This window comes from Danio rerio, chromosome 19, assembly GCF_052040795.2.
Source record: "Danio rerio strain M-AB ecotype USA chromosome 19, GRCz13ab, whole genome shotgun sequence".
In the NCBI taxonomy this organism is placed as follows: Eukaryota; Metazoa; Chordata; class Actinopteri; order Cypriniformes; family Danionidae; genus Danio; species Danio rerio.
Window position 1 is genome coordinate 7515745 of NC_141039.2, and position 19515 is coordinate 7535259.

General features: G+C 33.9%; 1 protein-coding gene across 4 annotated transcripts in view; it reads right to left on the minus strand.

Annotated features, from left to right (window-relative positions):
* The window catches only part of pvrl2l (PVR cell adhesion molecule related 2 like), a 334672-nt gene that overhangs the window by 95591 nt on the left and 219566 nt on the right, over nt 1-19515 (minus strand). The gene's annotated exons all lie outside the window — the stretch shown is intronic.

The following is a 19515-nucleotide window of genomic DNA, read 5'->3' on the forward strand; positions in this document are numbered from 1 at the left end:
AATTAATTTCTGTATAATATAGCAGAAACTGCTGATCTACTGGGATTTTTATGCACAACCGTCTTTAGGGTTTACAGAAAATGGTCAGAAAAGAGAAAATATAAATAAAGTGCAAATCATCTCAGACTGGTTTCTTAAACATGACAATGAGTTCACTACTCAAATGGCCTCCTCAGTCACCAGAGCTCAATCCATAGAGCATCTTTGTTATGTGGTGTATCGGGAGATTTGCATCATGGATGTGCAGCCGATCTGCAGCAACTGCGTAATGCTATCATGTCAATATGGACAAAAATCTCTGAGGAATATTTTCAGTCACTGCCACTGTCACTCTCTATTAAATTAACAAACAAATGAACAAACAAACAAACAAAGGAAGGAATAAACAAACTAACGAACGAACGAGTGAACAAATAAACAAAATAAAGAACAAAGGAAGAAACGAAAAAACGAAGGAACAAACTAATGAACGGAGGGAGGAACAAACTAACGAACGAGCAAACAAAGGAACGAACGAACAAAGGAAGGAACAAACAAACTAACTAACGAATGAATGAACGAACGAACGAACAAATGAAATAAAAAATGAAGGAAGAAACGAACATATGAAGGAACAAACTAATGAACGGAGGAAGGAAGAAACTAACGAACGAGCAAACAAAGGAACAAACGAACAAACGAACAAACAAACTAACTAACTAACGAACGAACAACAAACAAACAAGCGAATGAACAAATAAACAAAATAAAGAACAAAGGAACGAACAAGCAAACAAAGGAACAAACTAACGAACAAACGGATGAAGGAAACAACTAACAAACGAAGCAACAAACTATTAAAGGAATGTATGAACGAAGAAACGAATGAATGGACGAATGAACGAACGAACCTGTAGTTTGTCCAAAGTAAATATTAACATCCATTCCCATTTGAATAAGTAATTTACTTACTCATGTTGCTCATGAAATATGGATTCCTTATTTATAACTGTGTATCAAAGGCATATAACACCCATTTATATACAAACCAATCTACAGCTAGAACCCATCATCTTTTCACACACTAAAAAAAAAATCTGATGAATAACCACAGCCGTAATCACCAGAAAATATGCACAAAAGACCTCAAATGAAATTCAGTTTACAGCCTGCTTTTCCTCAGGCGGTGATGTCGCAAAGTTAATAGGCAAATAGTTTTGTGAATAAAGCACATTCTGTTTTCAAAAAAAGCCTCATTTGCATAGAAGGGAAGTGTGATCGCGTTGAAAAGAATGACAATGAGTTGATTTAAATAAATATACGGCGGCTCTCACTCCTTCAGCACATTTAGAGCCAGGTTCAAATGCACGGCCTTGGCTCTTGCAGGAGAAGTGTTTTTGTGTGTGTGTGTAAAAAACTACTCAACTCAACCAATGCAGCTCACACTGTTTTTGACACTGGAAGAACCTGGGGACACATCGGCCACAAATTCTGATAGAGTCTTCACTGAAAAAAAAAAAATGGTCCGGCTCAGGTATTGTGCTCTCAGAATGACAGACAGAGAAAAAGCCTGACAAAGGGAAGGAGGGAAAGAGAAGCAAAGAAAAGGCAGAATCTTGGCCGTATCTGTCTCTTTCTCTTCCAGCCGAGAGACACAGTGTTCCTGTCTGACTCCACTGTCATGCACTAATGGATGTCTGCAGATAAACACACTCTCTCTCTCACACACACACACACACACACACACACACACAGTAACAGTATCGGTGTGGTAGACATGTCATCCATAACAAAACGCAGAGGCAGATCGTGTACTCATGCAGGCTGATAGCAGAGCTCCAGCTCAGGGTGCAGAATCCAAATTTACACGCCACTGCGGTTCAATACTTCATATACCACAAACAATCTCCTAAAAACAAGCTCGCACACATCCTCCATCTCACCGCTGGGCATTGCTAGCATTTTCGGCGGAATGGAAACATGTTTGGAGTGTTGTGTTACTGGGGCGAAATTAAATAGATTTGCTGCGAGCGCACGGGAAATAATGGAGAGGTGAACGGTGATTAAAATCATTGAGAAAAACACAAACACACGCGTTTCTGAAAGAAGTCTCTTGGGCTTACTGTTTATTATATATGAAAACAGTAGAATTTGTGAAATTTTAGCCTGATCTCACGAGGAAACGTAACTATTTTACTTTTTGTTCGTTTAGTGGCTAATTCATATGAATACAGGTCTGTAGTTATAGGGGGTTCAGGTGGTTCGAAAGACCCACGCCCCACTACTGACAACATCCAGAATTTGGCTGCTATAAAAGCTCATTTGTCCCATTTTTGAGAGCATGACATCATAAATTGAGAAAATAACCAATAGAAGAAGGCTTTAAAGGGTACCTATTTTACCCATTTTATAAAATGTAAGAAATGTAGTATCTCTAGAATGTGTCTGTAAAGTTTCAGCATCAGAAAATTCATTATAGCCTCCAGAATATGTCCATTTTGGTGTCTGAGTACAGTGTAGCTGTTTTTGTAGCCTGTGGCTTTAAATGCAAATTAGCTGCTTTTCCCCACCCACCATTCCCACGTGTTTGTCTGCTTCTCCTGCATTACATCAGATAAACAGCAGTCAGTGATAGAGACAGACTGGGTTGAAGCTGAAATACAGCTCATTAGTCAAAAATACCAAGTAAGTTTATTTGATGTATTTGTGGTAGAGTTTATTCAAGCCTTTCTGAAATGATGAGTCCCACACAAATGCCGTTTGAAACTTATAAAACATAAAAATCACAGAGAGTTGGACCAAATATTTTAATCCTAGTTTATTTGCAAAAAATGTTCTGTGGACATGTGTAAACATGGTATTATAGAAACATGGCACCTGTCAATCAAACTGGTGGACGAGGAAATCTGCACTTCTATGTAACATTGTGGTGAGTCTCAAAAATTACTGAGATTTGGGCTCTATTTTAACTTGTTAAGACTTGTTCGGTTTATATCACTCCAATATGACCGTGGACACACTATACATACCGACAGTTCTGTCCAAACAGCTTACAAAAGCTTATTTGTGTCATAGGTGCCCTTTAAGACAAATGTGAATAAAATGTAATTATTCAAATGGACAAAATCTGACTGAGGAAATGAGGTGGCCAGTTTGTAAACTGCCTATAGGTTTTTAATTTAAAACAAGTTTTAACAGATTCCTAATTGTTTTTGTTTTATCAAATGATGGATGATAGTAAGTTTTTATTTTAAAAAGAAGTATTTTTTATATTTCTTTTTTCAAAATGTTTAATTTAAATTTTAATCTCATTACATTATTTATAAAACTGTAATAACCTAAATGCAATTGTAAATAAACACTTTATGGTAAAATAGTATGGTAAGTAAGCACTGACAAAAATTGTAGGAAGTATTTTTGTTACATTAAAAAGGGTGGTTATAATCCCCATCTGACAAGCTAATCCAGCAGCAATTAGTGCTTAAAATGCAGTATTTGAACCTCATTATTTAATAGAAATTCAGGCAAAAAACTGCAAAAAGGTCACCTTTTGAGAAAAAAGAACCACCTCTTTCAATAGGCTGGCTATGTATGAGTTCAGTCGCACAAAAATGTACAATTTTAAACCAAACCCCACTCCTAAACCCAACTGTGGGATGTGGATGTAACAACATAGGCTCATTCTGAAAAGGTGGCCATATATAAAATTTTGGAGATCACGAATTATATAGAAGTAAGTTTGGCTACATTTCGTCTTTGAAACGAACGATACAGGGCGGTATGACGTCATTCCTTTCCATGATCTCAAACAGTGTACACAGCGGCCTCTGTTGGATTCGTGAAAAAAACACAGGTTTTCAGAACGAGCCTGGGTTGGGATGTAAATATATGAAATTTTATGTATTCACTGACAGCCAAGATGATTCAAAGTTACTGCATAAGCCTGCATTATTTAGCGGTTGTTATCTTAGAATAACATATCCAGCAATTTCACCTCTGCGCAATATGAATAGAGTCCACCAGACAGCCATGTAATAATGCCATATAACAACTGCTGAAACTAATAACACAGGCTTATCCAAGTACTTTGAATCATCTACATTGACACAATTCATTCAAATCCATATATATCACACAATTTTTGACTGCTTGGCATCTTATGATTTGATAATATGTAGGTTAGTGTATGCTCCATTCAGTCATTTTCATTTCTGTCTGCTTTACCTTTAAAGAGTAAAAAAAAAACGCTCAATGTTTTGTGTCTGATCTGTGTTTTGTGCCAAGTAACTATGTAATAAGCAGGATAAAGTACATCCAGGCGGTTGTTTTCTCACAATAAAGCCCTACATTCTCATACAACTTCCCTAAACATAAGCCTGTTGGGCTTTATTCTGCGATAACAACCAACTGCATGCACTTTATCCCTTACATATCTGATAAAAAGAGACGTAACAAATCCTCTTTAGTTACCACAACAACACCAAGTACAGTGAAAACAGCTCGACTGGCTGTGAAATCGGAGAAGCTTGTATCTTTTAGTATCGTCTTAGAAGTAGACAGATGCCTACATCAGAAACCTCACCCACTACCAAACAACATCTCACCTTCCTCCACACTTTGTATCTCTTTGCAAGTGTCAGAGTGAAGAAGCCGACGCTCAGGTAAAGCAACACTATTTCAGGCACTAGGAGCTGCAGTTCGGCTTCACAGAAGAACAGACAAACGTGACGATCCAGACTCCGACATGAAAGCACAGGGAAGTCCCCGCGAGAGCGTCTGTACGCCGACGTGTCAGTGTTTTTAGGGGAGACCCTTTGCGGAGGAGGATTGAGATGGAGTTTTTATACTGGGAGATTGGTGAATCCTCCTTCAGTCATGAATCTGTCCATCTGAATGGAGCTGTGGAGAGTGATGGGACAGACGAGAGCTATATATTCACACACTGGGGAGGAGGAACACACTCGCGCTGACACACTTACATGCGCTTTGGTTACAGCAGCTTTAAAAATATGCTGCACATCTGGAGCTCGCTGAAGGGGGGGTCTGTCTACAAAACACTAATGCACATTGATGATTTTTGATTTGCATTACATGCTACATTAAAAAGGTCATAATTTGGGTCCCAAACTTTGTTTTGAAAAAATTAATAATTAAAAGTAATGGCATATTTATGACACATGAATTAATGACACAAATACACATTGTGTGTATTGTGAATCATAAAATAACATATATTGTGTCCAATTTACACATATGATTAATTAATAATAATAATAATAATAATAATAATAATAATTATTATTATTATTATTATTGTTATTATTGTTATTATTTATAGTTGGTCTTGTTAATAATATAAAATAATAATAATAAAAATTATAATAATAGTAATACTTCTTATTATTATTATTATGAGTATTACTGCTACTACTATAATAATATTCTAATAATAATTATAAATATTAGTTTTAACATTTTTAAGTAATATGTTTAAATTTTGGTTTAGATATTAATTTATATTGATGAATACTAATTTTAGATAAACGATAACCAAATAACTGATTAATGTTAGATAACTTATTGTTAATAATAATAATAATAATAGCAGTTGTTGTTGATTATGATGACGATAACAACATTAACAACAATAATAATAATAGTTGTTGTTGATGTCAATGACAATAATGATAATAATAATAATAATAATAATAATAGTTGTTGTTGATGATGATGACAATGACAATAATAATAATACTAACAATTAGAAATATTATACAAAAAGTATTACACAATAACAATGACGATGATGATAATAGTTAAAATAACTGTCATTAATAATAAAAACAATAAAATGGTAATATAATAATAATAATAATAATAATAATAATATTGATGATAAGAACAATAATAAAAATATGAATAATTGTAAATAATAATAATAATAATAATAATAATAATAATAATAATAATAATAATAATGATAATAATATACCAATAATTATAATATAATTAATATTATTATTATTAATACTAATAGTAATAATCATAATAATAATCAATCATACTAATCACAATAACAAATATTATTTTAAGTAAATTGTTTACAATTTGGTTTAAATATTAATTTACAATAATCAATATTAATTTTAGATAAATTACAACCAAATAACAGATTGATGTAAGATAACAACTATTTTTGATTAAATAAAAGAAATGTTTGAAATAAATTGTATTAAAACTTTAAAAATGTTAAAATATATATTTTTTAAAAATTACATTAAAAAAAAATGTCACAATGTTGTTACAGTCCCAAGCACAAGCTTCACTGGTATCCAAACTTTTCAAATTAGGTTATTTTCATTCAATATTATTTTAGAAAACCGATTAACTGATTAATGTTAGACAACTGAAAATATTTTTGTGCTCAATGTTTGAAATAAATTGCATTAACAACATACCAAATATTTAAAAAAATTAGCATAATATGAAAAAAATATATATATAATGAATCTTTCATACATTGAATTAATTTATATTTCTTAAAAAGATAAAGATAAAGCCGCTTTAAATAAATGTCATGATGGGGTCACGAGAATAAGCATCTGTGGCATGTAAAAAATGCAAAGCACTTGCCTTAGAAAGCATATAAAGCAACACTATCTAAAGACGCGATAAGCAGCAGGAACGGCAATAAATTCTAAAGAGCCAAACACCAATTCAACAACCCTACAGCACAACATTCAATAAGAGGACAGTTTTCTTCATCTAAGAGGCTTTATCAAATTCAACCCACAGCTATCCAGCAGACTGTATGAGAGCCCACATGGAGAGCATGAAAGCAGACAAACATACTCAGTGTAATACCATTCAAGCCAATGCCATCCCTGCAATACATATTTTTACTTATTTTTTGTCTTGTTTCTAATACAAATATCTAAAAATTCTTAAATCAAGAAGCATCTTCTAGACAAGTAAAAAAAATGTCTTGTTTTATCATGTAAAAAATAATAATTTTTTTTCCCATAAAATAAGCAAAATAATCTCGTCAAAAAACAAAATAGGATTATTTTGCTTTCTTCTTGATTTCTGAATTTATAGACATTTGAATAAGAAACAAGAAAAAAATTAAGTGAATAATCTATGCATTTTTTGCAGCGCAGTGCACTAAACTGAATACATCTGACTAAAGACTACAATAAATATAAAAACAATACAGACATTTATAAAAGTATTAATTTTTCATTTGACATTTAATTTAATTTGTAGATTAAAAAAATACAACAACAGCTACTACTACTACTATTACTACTTCTAATAATAATAATATAGGAAAAATAATGTCTATATAAAGATAAGTGGTGCTTTAAAGTAGGTCAAAATGAAATAAAAGAAACTAAGTGACAAAAATGTTTAAAATCAAATTATGTGTTTGAATGTTGATTTAATAATATTTGATGAATTTTGCTTTATTTAAAAAAAATAACCATATTATTTTTATTATTAGGCAAGATATTTTAATAATAATAATAATAATAATAATAATAATAAAATAAATGAATAATAACAATAATAATAATAAAATATTTTTAAATTAATATTAAAAATAATATAAAAAAATAATAATCAATAATAATAATATTAATAATAGTAATAAAAATATTAAAATAATAAAAACAAAACTAATAACAAATATGAATAATGATAATATTATTATTAATAATACAATAATAATTATAAAATTAAAATAAATAATAATAATAATAATAATACAATAATAATAATAATAATAATAATAATAATAATAATAATAATAATAATAATAATAATAAAATTAAATAAAATTAAAAATAACATAAAAAGTAAATCTGATATAAAAAAAACTTTAAGATCAAAAAATAAATAACAAATAAAACTAATAAAATAATTAACATCACAACAACAGGCGGTATTTGTTATTTGTTTTTCAAATAATATTTACACATTTTTTTTTCACTCCATGTATCTATGAACAAAAAAATACATAAATAAATACACAGCTGCCTTTTAAGTTGTCAGTATGTGGTCATCCATACCGCTTTATCATATTTAACCCACCAGTGTCCAGCAGACTGTATTGAGTGCACGAAAGTCCCAGCCAATCACATCCCTCCATTAGCTGAATCAGACTAGCCATTAAAAAACGTCAATAGCATTGCTGCCAGAAAGACCAAACAGCCCCCCACCCCGACCTCTCACCAAGCAAGACCAGCCCATCAGGCCCGGGGTGAGGGATTCAAGCTCCAGCGCCGGCGGACAGAGACCGAGACACCCAGCCAACCGTGATTAGGTTACAGTCCTGGAGCAAACACTTCAGCACTGCCACCAAACACAACTCTGATAACCTGCTGGAAGACCTTCGGGACATACAGAAAAAAACATCTGCATTCGCGCGACCATTAGAACCTTCTAATGTATTCAGAGTTTAAAAAGATCAACAGCATGAAAACATCTCTCAAAGCCGCGGATGAATCAATGCAATCATTGATCAAAAGCCAAGGCGGTTCAGTTTCATATTGGTCAAAATCTGTATTAATCAAAAGTTCCATTGAGCTGTTGGTAGACCTATAGAAAATAAGTTACTGTCAGGCTGTGATTACTTACACTTACTGTACTCGCAAATTAAACCAATTGTGTTGCCATAAATTATAAACACGCAAAAAGTCGATGGATTTGGAGATGAATGATCCTGGAGTTTACTCAGAACTGATTTCGCTTTTATGAGGCATATTTGCACTGGATTTTAACCTACCTGTGGTGTCACGCTGATTAATGTTTTGCATCTTAAAAGTGTTCGAACAATGTTTGCTTTGATTTGGAATGGACTACACTCTGCTTGTTTAAACTATTTATTCATAATCGGCTAAATCAACACAATTCTTGTATGTTTTTGGGACAACTTAATTGTTTTATGTTCAACTTAAATTGGTAAAAACAATTAAGTTATTTTAACCACAGCTCTTGATGATATTTGGATTTTGGCCCTTCATACGAAAAAGTTTGGGCATCTCTGTTCTAAATAGTCATCCTAAACAATGCTAATCTTTTTTACAAGGCTACTTGTCACAAAACAAAAAAAAAAGTTTAGACGCTAAGGGCTTTATTTCACCGATCTAGGTGCAAAGTCTAAAGTGCATAACGCAAAAGCATTAAGGGCATGTCCAAATGTACTTTTTTCTATTTTAAGGAAGGGAAAAATACAGTTTGCGCCCGGCGCACGGTCTAACAGGGTTGTGCTTATTCTCTTAAAGAGTCATGGGTGTGTTTTGAGCATAACATGCATTAAACCATTCAGAGTTTCATCTCCCATTCTCTTTGTGTCATGCCATGGCACTATTGCTATTTACCTGGCGGACATCGTAAGTGAAAAACTGAATGATTTACTAGCTTAAAGTAGTAAAACCGACCATTTTAAATTTGGCAATGTGGTACAAAACATGAATATTAGAGTTGCTCTGGTCTGAAAATAGCAACCAATTAAGGCAAACACGTGTTGCACCTTATGGAGCCGGGTGTATGATGAAGCCCTAAAACTTCTGTTAAAAAGTGCGATAGGAGATTTTAGAAAATGTTAACATTAGCCTAATAGCACTGAAAGCTAATTGTCATCCAAAGCCACACCTCCCGAACACTTGAATGCGCACTATAACACACTATCACGTAACATTCACCAGAGAGAAAACTTCGTCATTACCAAACAGCAAACTTACAATCAGTTTGTCTGCCATTCTAACGAAATCTCACGGCAATTCGTAACTTTTTGATTTAGTGGCTGATCCATATGAATTCGTACAATCAAATTCGTACAATTTAGTACGATTTGCTCATCACCCAATGACAGTTGGGATTAGGGGTGGGGTTGGGTGCCACGCCTCCTTTTTAAAATCGTACATTTTCGTACAACTTAACTCGTAACGAATTCGTACGAATTAGTACTTACGTTTCCTTGTGAGATCAGGCTGGCCATTCTCAGTCTGAACTGTTAAACAATGATTTGCCAAATTGCCCTAGCTTGCCTTATTAACCTAGTTAAGCCTTTAAATGTCACCTTAAGCTGTATAGAAGTGTCTTGAAAAACATCAAGTAAAATATTTAGCTATTAAAAGTATTATGTTAAGAAATGTGTTCAAAAAATCGTATTTCCATTAAACAGAAATTTATATATAGGAAAAATATATAGGAGGGCTAATAATTCAGGATGATTAATAATTCATTAATACTGACCTTGACTGTATACTGTATATGACTAACATAATAAAAAACAATATAGAGTTTTCAGTTACGTCACCACTTCGTAGCCCATAAGAGCTGCTATTATGGAGAAATTCAGATGTCAACAACATCAACAGCATGATAATCTACCACTGAATATATTGTTCAGCTTATTTATGCTGTTTAGGCCACAGAAAAACGAATGATACATCACTACATCAACAGTTGCTAATCTTATACACTTTTACATCATGAAATTACTGTTTTTTTTAACAAATAAATGCAACCATCTTGCAATCATGCAATACAACTTTCAAAAGGGAGTGTATTTAAATGAACAGGAAATGCTCGCTAGTACATAAAGCCTAGCACATTAACTATTGATCGTGTTTAACATCTGTCAGGAGCTGTGCATCTATTTTTCTTTTAACCTTATGTCTGTTTCATTTGTAAGGAGAGTCCAGATCGGACAGAAGAGATCAGGGTATGCCACATGGGTCCTGCTCAACATGTGGAGGAATGTGCACTAAACGCTTTCACGCCACATTGATTATTGATGGTAATGGAGGATAAGGCTGGATGCTTCCACAAGTCCATCTAAACTCCAGATGGCAGCAGTCAGATCAACGCTCCCAACTCACACTTGATGTGCCACAGCTCTCTTTTTTCAAAGATACCACTGCTTTTCTTCAGGAAAGATGCATTAAAATGTCAAAAGTGATTGTAGAAGACATTTACGATTATTTTATTTCTGCTTTTCACATTTTCTTAAAGCAGCCCAAGACCTTTTGGTGCTGATAATACCAAACTGTTCATTTATTCCAAATTGACCACCAAATTACTATATTTTGAATCAAATGAATGCAGCCTTGATTGACATAAGAGATATCTGGAAATAAAAATATCACCAGCCACCAAACCACCAAAATTATTTAATTAAATCCATATAAACTCCAGCATTCAGTTTAACGCTTTTTTTCTCTCCAAAAAATCATTTCTATTTAGAAAAGTACTAAAAACAATGATAGTATAGCCATTTGTTATTTTCCTTGTTTTTGTTTCGATTTTTTTAAAGCACCACAACACATTTGAACATTGTAAAAACCCAAATTCTTGCATTCTTCCAAACTAAACGCCAAATTTCGGCATGGTAAAAACTGATTAGTTACTTTTCTTTAAAAAAGTGACTAAACCCATTGCCTTAAAAGTCAATTTTACTTAAAGTCAGTAAAGTCATTAGCTGCGTCCCAAATCGCATACTTATGCACTATTCTACGCCATTTTGTAGTATAAATAGTGTAAGTAGTGTGTTCACACTGAAAACTCTAAAAATAATAAGTGCACTTTAATTACCCGAATGATGCACTCATTCAGCCGCTTAAATGAAGTGTGTAGTGATGGACACTTCACGCACTTAACGACTGCAGGTTTGCTTACGTAGCGGAAGGGGCGGAGCTATCGGACGCACTTGTTGGATAACTTTATTTATTTTGGATGGTGAAAGCAAAATTCTCCTACGAGAGTAATTATAGCGGCTCCCGATGGTAAATGCGGCAATAATCACGGCAGGTATTATTTGATAATTCGGTCGTATATTTCCCTGATTTGGCAACCGTCAAACGTCATCAGGGAAACGTTTGAATTTTTGCTTAGTAAAAAAAACATTAGTGTGCCATTTGGGACGACACTACATACATATACTATCCTGTTGAGTGTGTAAGTGCATAAGTACATAGTGTATGAGCGCATAGTGTATAGTGTGCCATTTGGGACGCAGTGAGCGACTTAAGGGTTCAGTATGTAAGTTTGACACCCAGTGGTTGAACTAGGTATTGCACTCCTGGTTTAAAACACACACAAGCGAGGTTGCCAGATTGACAACACCACAAGGAGCGAGCTTGACTATCGAGTTCAAAGGCTGAATTAAATAAAGTCCTAAGAAAAAAAAAGAAATGATTGCTTGTTGTCGAACCATGACAGCTAATTACCATAAAGTTGACTTGATTTCAACTCCCCTCTATACCCACACTAGCAAAGAAGTGCCGGGCTGTTCCTCGCCTCTGGCTTCCATTAAAAATAAATAACTTCTGGCTACTTTGACGCTCTCGCCGCCTTCGGTGTGAAAGAACAGTTGAAGAAACTTTGCTACAACTTGATGGAAATTGACCTAATTCACAATGTTTGCATCTAAACTCCAGTTGGCAGCAGTCAGTTTAACATTTTTAACTCACAAAACACTAATGCACATTGCTGCTAACGTTTTTACCTCAACTTGATGCATCACAGCAATAACATGAAAGTCTACTAAAGGAGGTTGAGCCTTCTCCTTTATGGCTCCTTAACTCTGGAATATCCTTCCGATGCTCAGACACACTCTCTCAGCTCAACACTAGATTAAAGACCCATCTTATTAGTAAAGCTTATACACACAATGCATCACATAACGATATGATTCATGAGTGTGCTCCCTGCAGGTGAGTGGGCTTGACATACCACCTGAAAGACACACTCTCCCTGTCTTAATCCACCTGGCATTTTGTTAGAAATTCTAATATGCTCATATGTTTGATTCTGTTTGTTTATATAACTCCTATTTTCATTTTTAGCACTTCCTTTTCGCATTAACATTTAATATCTCTTGTTCAGATACGTTATGAACAGCAGCTACGCTAATTGTTTTCTCTGTTCTCCCTTTCTACCTTTGGGTAGTCATACCAAGGACTCTTGATATTGTGCAGCACCATTGATGGGATCCACGACCTGTGAAGAGATGATGCTAACCATCGAGGACCTCAAGGAAAATGCCTTGTCGATGCTAGAGGTGAGAGGAGAATGGACAGACTGGTTCGAGCTGATAAAAAGGCAACAGTGGTTCAAATAAGCACTCGTTACAGCCGAGGTATGCAGAAAAGCATCTCCGGACGAACAACATATCAAATCTTGAGGCGGATGGGCTACAGCAGCAGAAGGCCACACCTGTCAGCTAACAACAGGAAACTGAGGTTACAGTTCGCACAGGCTCACCAAAATTGCACAATTGAAGATTGAAAAAATGTTGTCTGGTCTGATGAGTCTCGATTTCTGCAGCCACATTCAGATGGTAGGGTCAGAATTTGGATAAAATGGATAAATCCTGCCTTGTATTAACTGTTTAGGCTGCTGATAGTGTAATGGTGTGGTGATCATTTCTTGGCACATTTTGGGCCCATTAGTACCAACTGAGCATCATGTCAATGCCACAGCCTGAGTATTGTTGCTGACCATGCCCATCCCTTTATGACCACAGTGTAACCGTCTTCTGATGGCTACTTCCAGCAGGATAACCCGCCATATCATAAAGCGCATAATCGTCTCATACTGGTTACTTGAACATGACAATGAGCTCACTATACTCAAATGACCTCCACAGTCACCAGATGTCAATCCAATAGAGTATTTTTGGGATGTGGTGGAACGGGAGATGGAATATTTCCAGTAGCTTGTTGAATCTATGCCATGAAGGACTAACGGCACTTTTGAAGCCAAAAGAAGTCCAACCCTGTGCTAGTAAAGTCTAATAAAGTGGCCAGTGAGTATATAATAACTTATATTTGGTTGTAACTTTTGTAAAGCTGCTTTGAAACCAAATTATAGTAAAAAGCGCTATACAAATAAACTTGAATTGAATTCAAACGGATCAAAACTAGCACAAGTGTGGCTTAAACTTCACACGGAGCCCTAACAGGTATTGTGTGATGCAAGCGCACTTCAGTAACAAATATTTTATAGCCCGTTTTATCTCTGATACAGAGTGCAGCAGATAGTCAAAAGCTGCATTTAAAGCGAGTCCCCCACCAGCACGTTTCAGTGGCTCATTAGTTCAGCATGAAACGTTCGGCTGGTAATGTCTTAATTTCTGAAGACCCCACGAGGCGGTTGGAGGCAAGAAGACTAATAAAATCTCACATCCAATGGGGGGTGTTAACCATAATGAGGCCAGACACAAAAGGGTGAATTTAGCAAAAGAGTGCGAAGCGAATAAAACTTAAAGCACACGAATACCATAATTCAAATGAATATGACAAGGCGAAAAATGAAAAAGATAATATCGGAGAAATTGTGAATTATTTCACGCCCAGGGAACAGATGGCTGAGGTAATAGGTATTGGTTAAAAAGAGCTTTCATTTCTCTCCAGGCTCAAAGGGAAATTTGTGAAACTGCAGCGGCCGGATAAATGAACAACCTTCTTCCTATTAGAGGTAAAAAACTAGATCTCTGTGCGGGCTACATTATAGTCAGGTTGAAAACAGTGCCAGATGGAAAAGCGAAACTTTTTCTGCCTTGTATACGTTTATGTTTTTGGCTGCTCTCTAAAGGTCATTTCTCATTGCATCGACAGACACCGAAAAACACGGACAGCCAAGCAGATTGCAGTACAACACTTCTCAACAGGCTGAGACATTTACTTTCCCCCCACATCGTTGAACAATATTATCCTGCTGAAACTGATTTCAATGTATATTTAATACTGTCATAATGTTTTAATAAAGTATGTACACAGTAAAAAATACTGGGTTCCAAACAGTTCCTTTATGTTATCTAAACACAAAGTGATTAAGTTCACTTAATAGTTTTTTACAAATTTAAGAGGATTGAACATAAAACAACTGTCCCTACAAAACCTCAAGAATTGAGTTGATTTAGCTCATTTTAAATAAGCTGTTTGAAGAAGCAGCAAAAAGTTTTTTTTTTTTTGCATGTATATGTGTTGTTTTTCTGTCCAGTACTTAAAGAGAACCTATTTTACCCCTTTAACAAGATGTAGATAAGTCTTTGGTGTCTCCAGAATGTGTCTTTAAAGTTTCAGCTCAAAACACCCGTCATATTATTTATTATAGCCTTCAGAATCTGCCCATTGTGGTGTCTGAGTAAATACATCGAAAACCCTAACAAGTTGACAGAATGAAATGAATTGAGTAAACTTGCTGCCTAAATTTGAGTCTCCCAAAACTTGCATATTTAAGTTTATTTAACTTGCTGGTTTAGTAGATAATACTTAAACTGTTCAGTTCAAAGTGTGCCTGTGTGTGTAATTATATATTATAAAAAGTATTTAAAAGAAAAAATTCCCATTATGGTGAATAATCATACATGAAGCCTTGTTTTCTGATAAAAAAAAAGAAATTAAAAATGACCTATTGTTTTTTAAAGGATTAATTGTAATTTTGAGCTTGAAGTCTTAAGTTCATGCATTGTCATTGTGTATAAGTTAAATTAACTCATGATCTTAGGTGACAGAACCAAAATACAATATTTTAAGTAATGTTCAGTCAACTTTACTTGATTGTTTAAGTAAAGACAATATTAGGGTTTACATTGTAAACAAAATCTCGAAATCATTCAGAAAGCAGATAGAACCTTATAATTCTAAGATGACGACTTACCTTAAGTTAAATAAATTCAATAAATTTGATCTTTTCTGCGTATGATTGGTTAAAAACCTGTATGTAATTAATTCATGTACATTACAGTTCATTTACATGTACAATTCAATTACAATACATTTGTAATCGCAGTGTTGACCACCCTTAAACCTGTCCCAACCCTCCCCTTATCCCTCCTCAAGAGCACCAGAAGTGTCTCAACACATTATGCACACAGTAAGTACATTGTATTTCTTTTTTGATGCAAGCACACAGTAGCAAAGGCCACCTAATATAAAGTGGGACTTGAGTATAAATCGTAGACCCATTGACCAGTCGTCCACAGCATGAAGCCTGACAAACAAAATGTCAGACAAAAAAAAAAAAAACACTGGAAGCTCTGGGCTGTGCAGGATAATTGAGGCCTATCAGTCCTCGGTGTGCCATTAAAAAATAACATTCGCACTGAGAGCAGCAGCGGGAGAAAAGCATTTCAAATGAGAAACAAGCCAGACCTACATTCCACAAGAAATAGGTTTCTCGACAGCACTTATTATTGCAATAGCATCCATGCGTTTTTTCCTTGTTCGCACTGAAAATCAAGCTAAACAGCAGAAATATCGCAGGCACAGGCTTTCTGCACAGCTCATCTACTCTTCTACGTCATTCAAAAATTGGGCTTTATTTACATGCTCATATCTAGAGGTAAAGTCAAATTTAACTGATGTGAGCAGAGGAAAAAAAAAACAATATTTCACAGATTTCCATCGGACGTGAGCCGAAGTTTAAACAGGAAGCACATCAAACGGACTGTACTCCTTCAAAGTCTTCTTGAGTTTGTGTTAAATAAAATATGGCGTCCTCCCTGACTTCATCTAAAGTCAAGTCCAAGGGACAGAAACCACAAAGAATCCGCAACCAGGAAATAAACAGCATTTTTAAATGCTTAAAAATGTTAAAAAACGTTTAGTCATGAAGAGCACAGAGAATGAAACGGGTCTGCTCTATTTCCAGATCACTAATTAAATATGTAAATGTAAAGTCAAGTGCCTTCATTAAAGCTAATGAGGATGTATCTATTCGGAGTCAATTTCTTAAGTTTTATGTTAATTGTTTGAACTTTTGACAGCTAGATTATACTGGTGACAATCATTTTGAAAGGCAGTATATGCTTTTTCATCATTGATAGCTTTTTTATTGATATAATTTTGCTAGAAATCTTCATTCTTCGTTGATCACTAAAGTAAAGATCTACTCTTATTTTCTTTGCCATATTATATAGAATATTTAGCGATATAAATTCCAAAATGCACATTTTACATTAACACAACCTTCATAAATTAGTTGTTTTCACAACTTTGAAAGTTCTTATAATTAATTATGCTTTAAAATATGATATTTTTATTTGTGTATATATATATATATATATATATATATATATATATATATATATATATATATATATATATATATATATATATATATATATATATATATATATATATATACTACCTGACCAAAGTCTTGTTGCCTCTCTAAGTTTTAGGAACAACAAATACTAACTTGACTTCAAGTTGATCTTTTGGTATCAGAAGTGGCTTACATGAAAGGCAAAGGCCTCTAGATTATGCTTATTTTACCAAAACAAAATATGATCATGCCTTGATTTTTAAATATTTAATTAGGACAGTAAGCTCTGATTTTGCTTAAAAGTCACATAACAGAAATAATGTACATTATAGAAGATAAAGTCATGTTGCAGTGGAAAGGGAATTAATATTGTGTATGACTCCCATGAGCTTGGAGGACTGCATTTATACAGCTCTGCAATGATTCGAATCACTCATTAATAAAGTCATCTGGAATGGCAAAGAAAGCGTTTATGCAGAACTCCCAGAGTTCATCAAGATCCTTTGGATTTATTGTCAATGCTTACTCCTTCATCTTACCTAGATTTAGACAAACTTAACAATGTTCATATCTGGTGACTGGGCTGGCCAATCCTGGAGCATATTGACCTTCTTTGCTTTCAGGAACTACATTTCAGGAATAAACATGTTTTAATATTGGTGTTTTAGCTGTACTGAGCTAATTAAATTAACTTTTTTGTTAAAAGTGGGTGTTCTTTATTTACCAAAGTAATTTTTAGTTATAGAAATCTTAAATAAACCTATTTTTTCTTTCATTATGTTAATTTCATTATGTTAAATGTGTTTACACAAAGACAATTATTTAACATTTTTTATTATAATAGATGATAAATACAGCAGATACATAATCAATTTAGATATTTTTAGAAATGTACTTTTATATTTGCTGAAGTAAAAACTATTTTATTGAATGTGATTTTCTTTTCGATTTATTCTTTAAAAATGGTTTTTGCTTTACAAAAAAATCTAATTAAATAATGTAAATACTGATATTTTTGGTAGAACGTGATGTTTAAAATTAAATGCCATGTAATTGTATTACAGTTCTTCAAATCATTTTCAACATTAACAAAGAGATGTTGTCAGAGCATCTATACTACACACTAGGGATGTCCAGATCCGATCACCTGATTGAAAATCGAGCACGATCAAGCAGTTTCAGACTCCATCGGAATCGAATCTTACCTCCTAATCAGGGGAAGGTAATTTAGAATTTTATATTCGTTTTTTTTTATATTTACTGCTGCATTAAAGTCCAAAAGTGAAGAACTGATGTTATTTATTACTTGATTGTTTAAGTTAGCTCACAGAAGTGCTTTGTTTGTTAACAGTTGTTGCATGTTAAAATAAGGTGAATTAAATAAAAAATAAGAACATCCTGACTCGTTTTCTTCGCTCTTCTTTATTCTTTTTTTATGTATTATAGAAGTATTGGATCAAGTTTTGGTATCGGCAGATCTCAAAATCAAATGACTCTGATTTGAACTCAAGTGCAAAAAAACCTAATCATGACATCCCTAATACCCACACAATTCCTTTATGTTGTCACTACACAAATCGAATAAGTTAACCAGCAATATTTTTTTGTGGATTATATTTGTATTATAGAAGTATCGGATCAAGTTTCGGTATCGGCAGATACTCAAAATCGAATGACTCAGATTCAAACTCGAGGGCAAAAAACCCTGTTTAGGACATCCCTAATGTACACACAATTCCTTTATGTTTTCACTACACAATTCGATAAAGTTAACAAATAGTAATATTTTTTGTGGATTATATTTGTATTATAGAAGTATCGGATCAAGTTTCGATATCGGCAGATACTCAAAATCAAATGACTCAGATTCGAACTTGAGGGCAAAGAAACCTGTTTAGGACATCCCTAATACACACACAATTCCTTTATGTTGTCGTTACACTAATTGATTAAGTTAACTAACAGTAATATTTTTTTTATGGATTGAACATAAAAACAATTAAATTGTCTCCTAAAAACCCTTAAGAATTAAGTTGTTTCAACTAATTTTAAGTAGCTTAAACAAGCAGAAAAAGTTATGTTTTGAGTAGTGAAAAAGAAGTGCAAAGTAATTTAATTAATAAAGAAAGCCAATCACTCTTATTTTTTGAGCTAGGTTTTCCTTTAAAAATCTAATTTCGCTAAATAAAAAAGTATTTGGAGACATAATAACAGAAATTAGCATTTTTGACGAAACCTTATCTTCATTAGCCAACTTGACAACACAGCACGTTACAGAACCTTTTGCTTCCAAGACATAAAATGAATGTAGAAGATCAATGAAAGTGAAAGTTCAGTGGCAGCACAGCACTGAAGGGATAAACGACAGTCCTGTCAACACAGCCTCCAGACGCTCTCTAACAGGCTCCAGGCCTTAAAGCGAAGCACTGATTGGGCTGAGACTCCTCCACTCCACTGCGTGCAGAAATGTCAAAT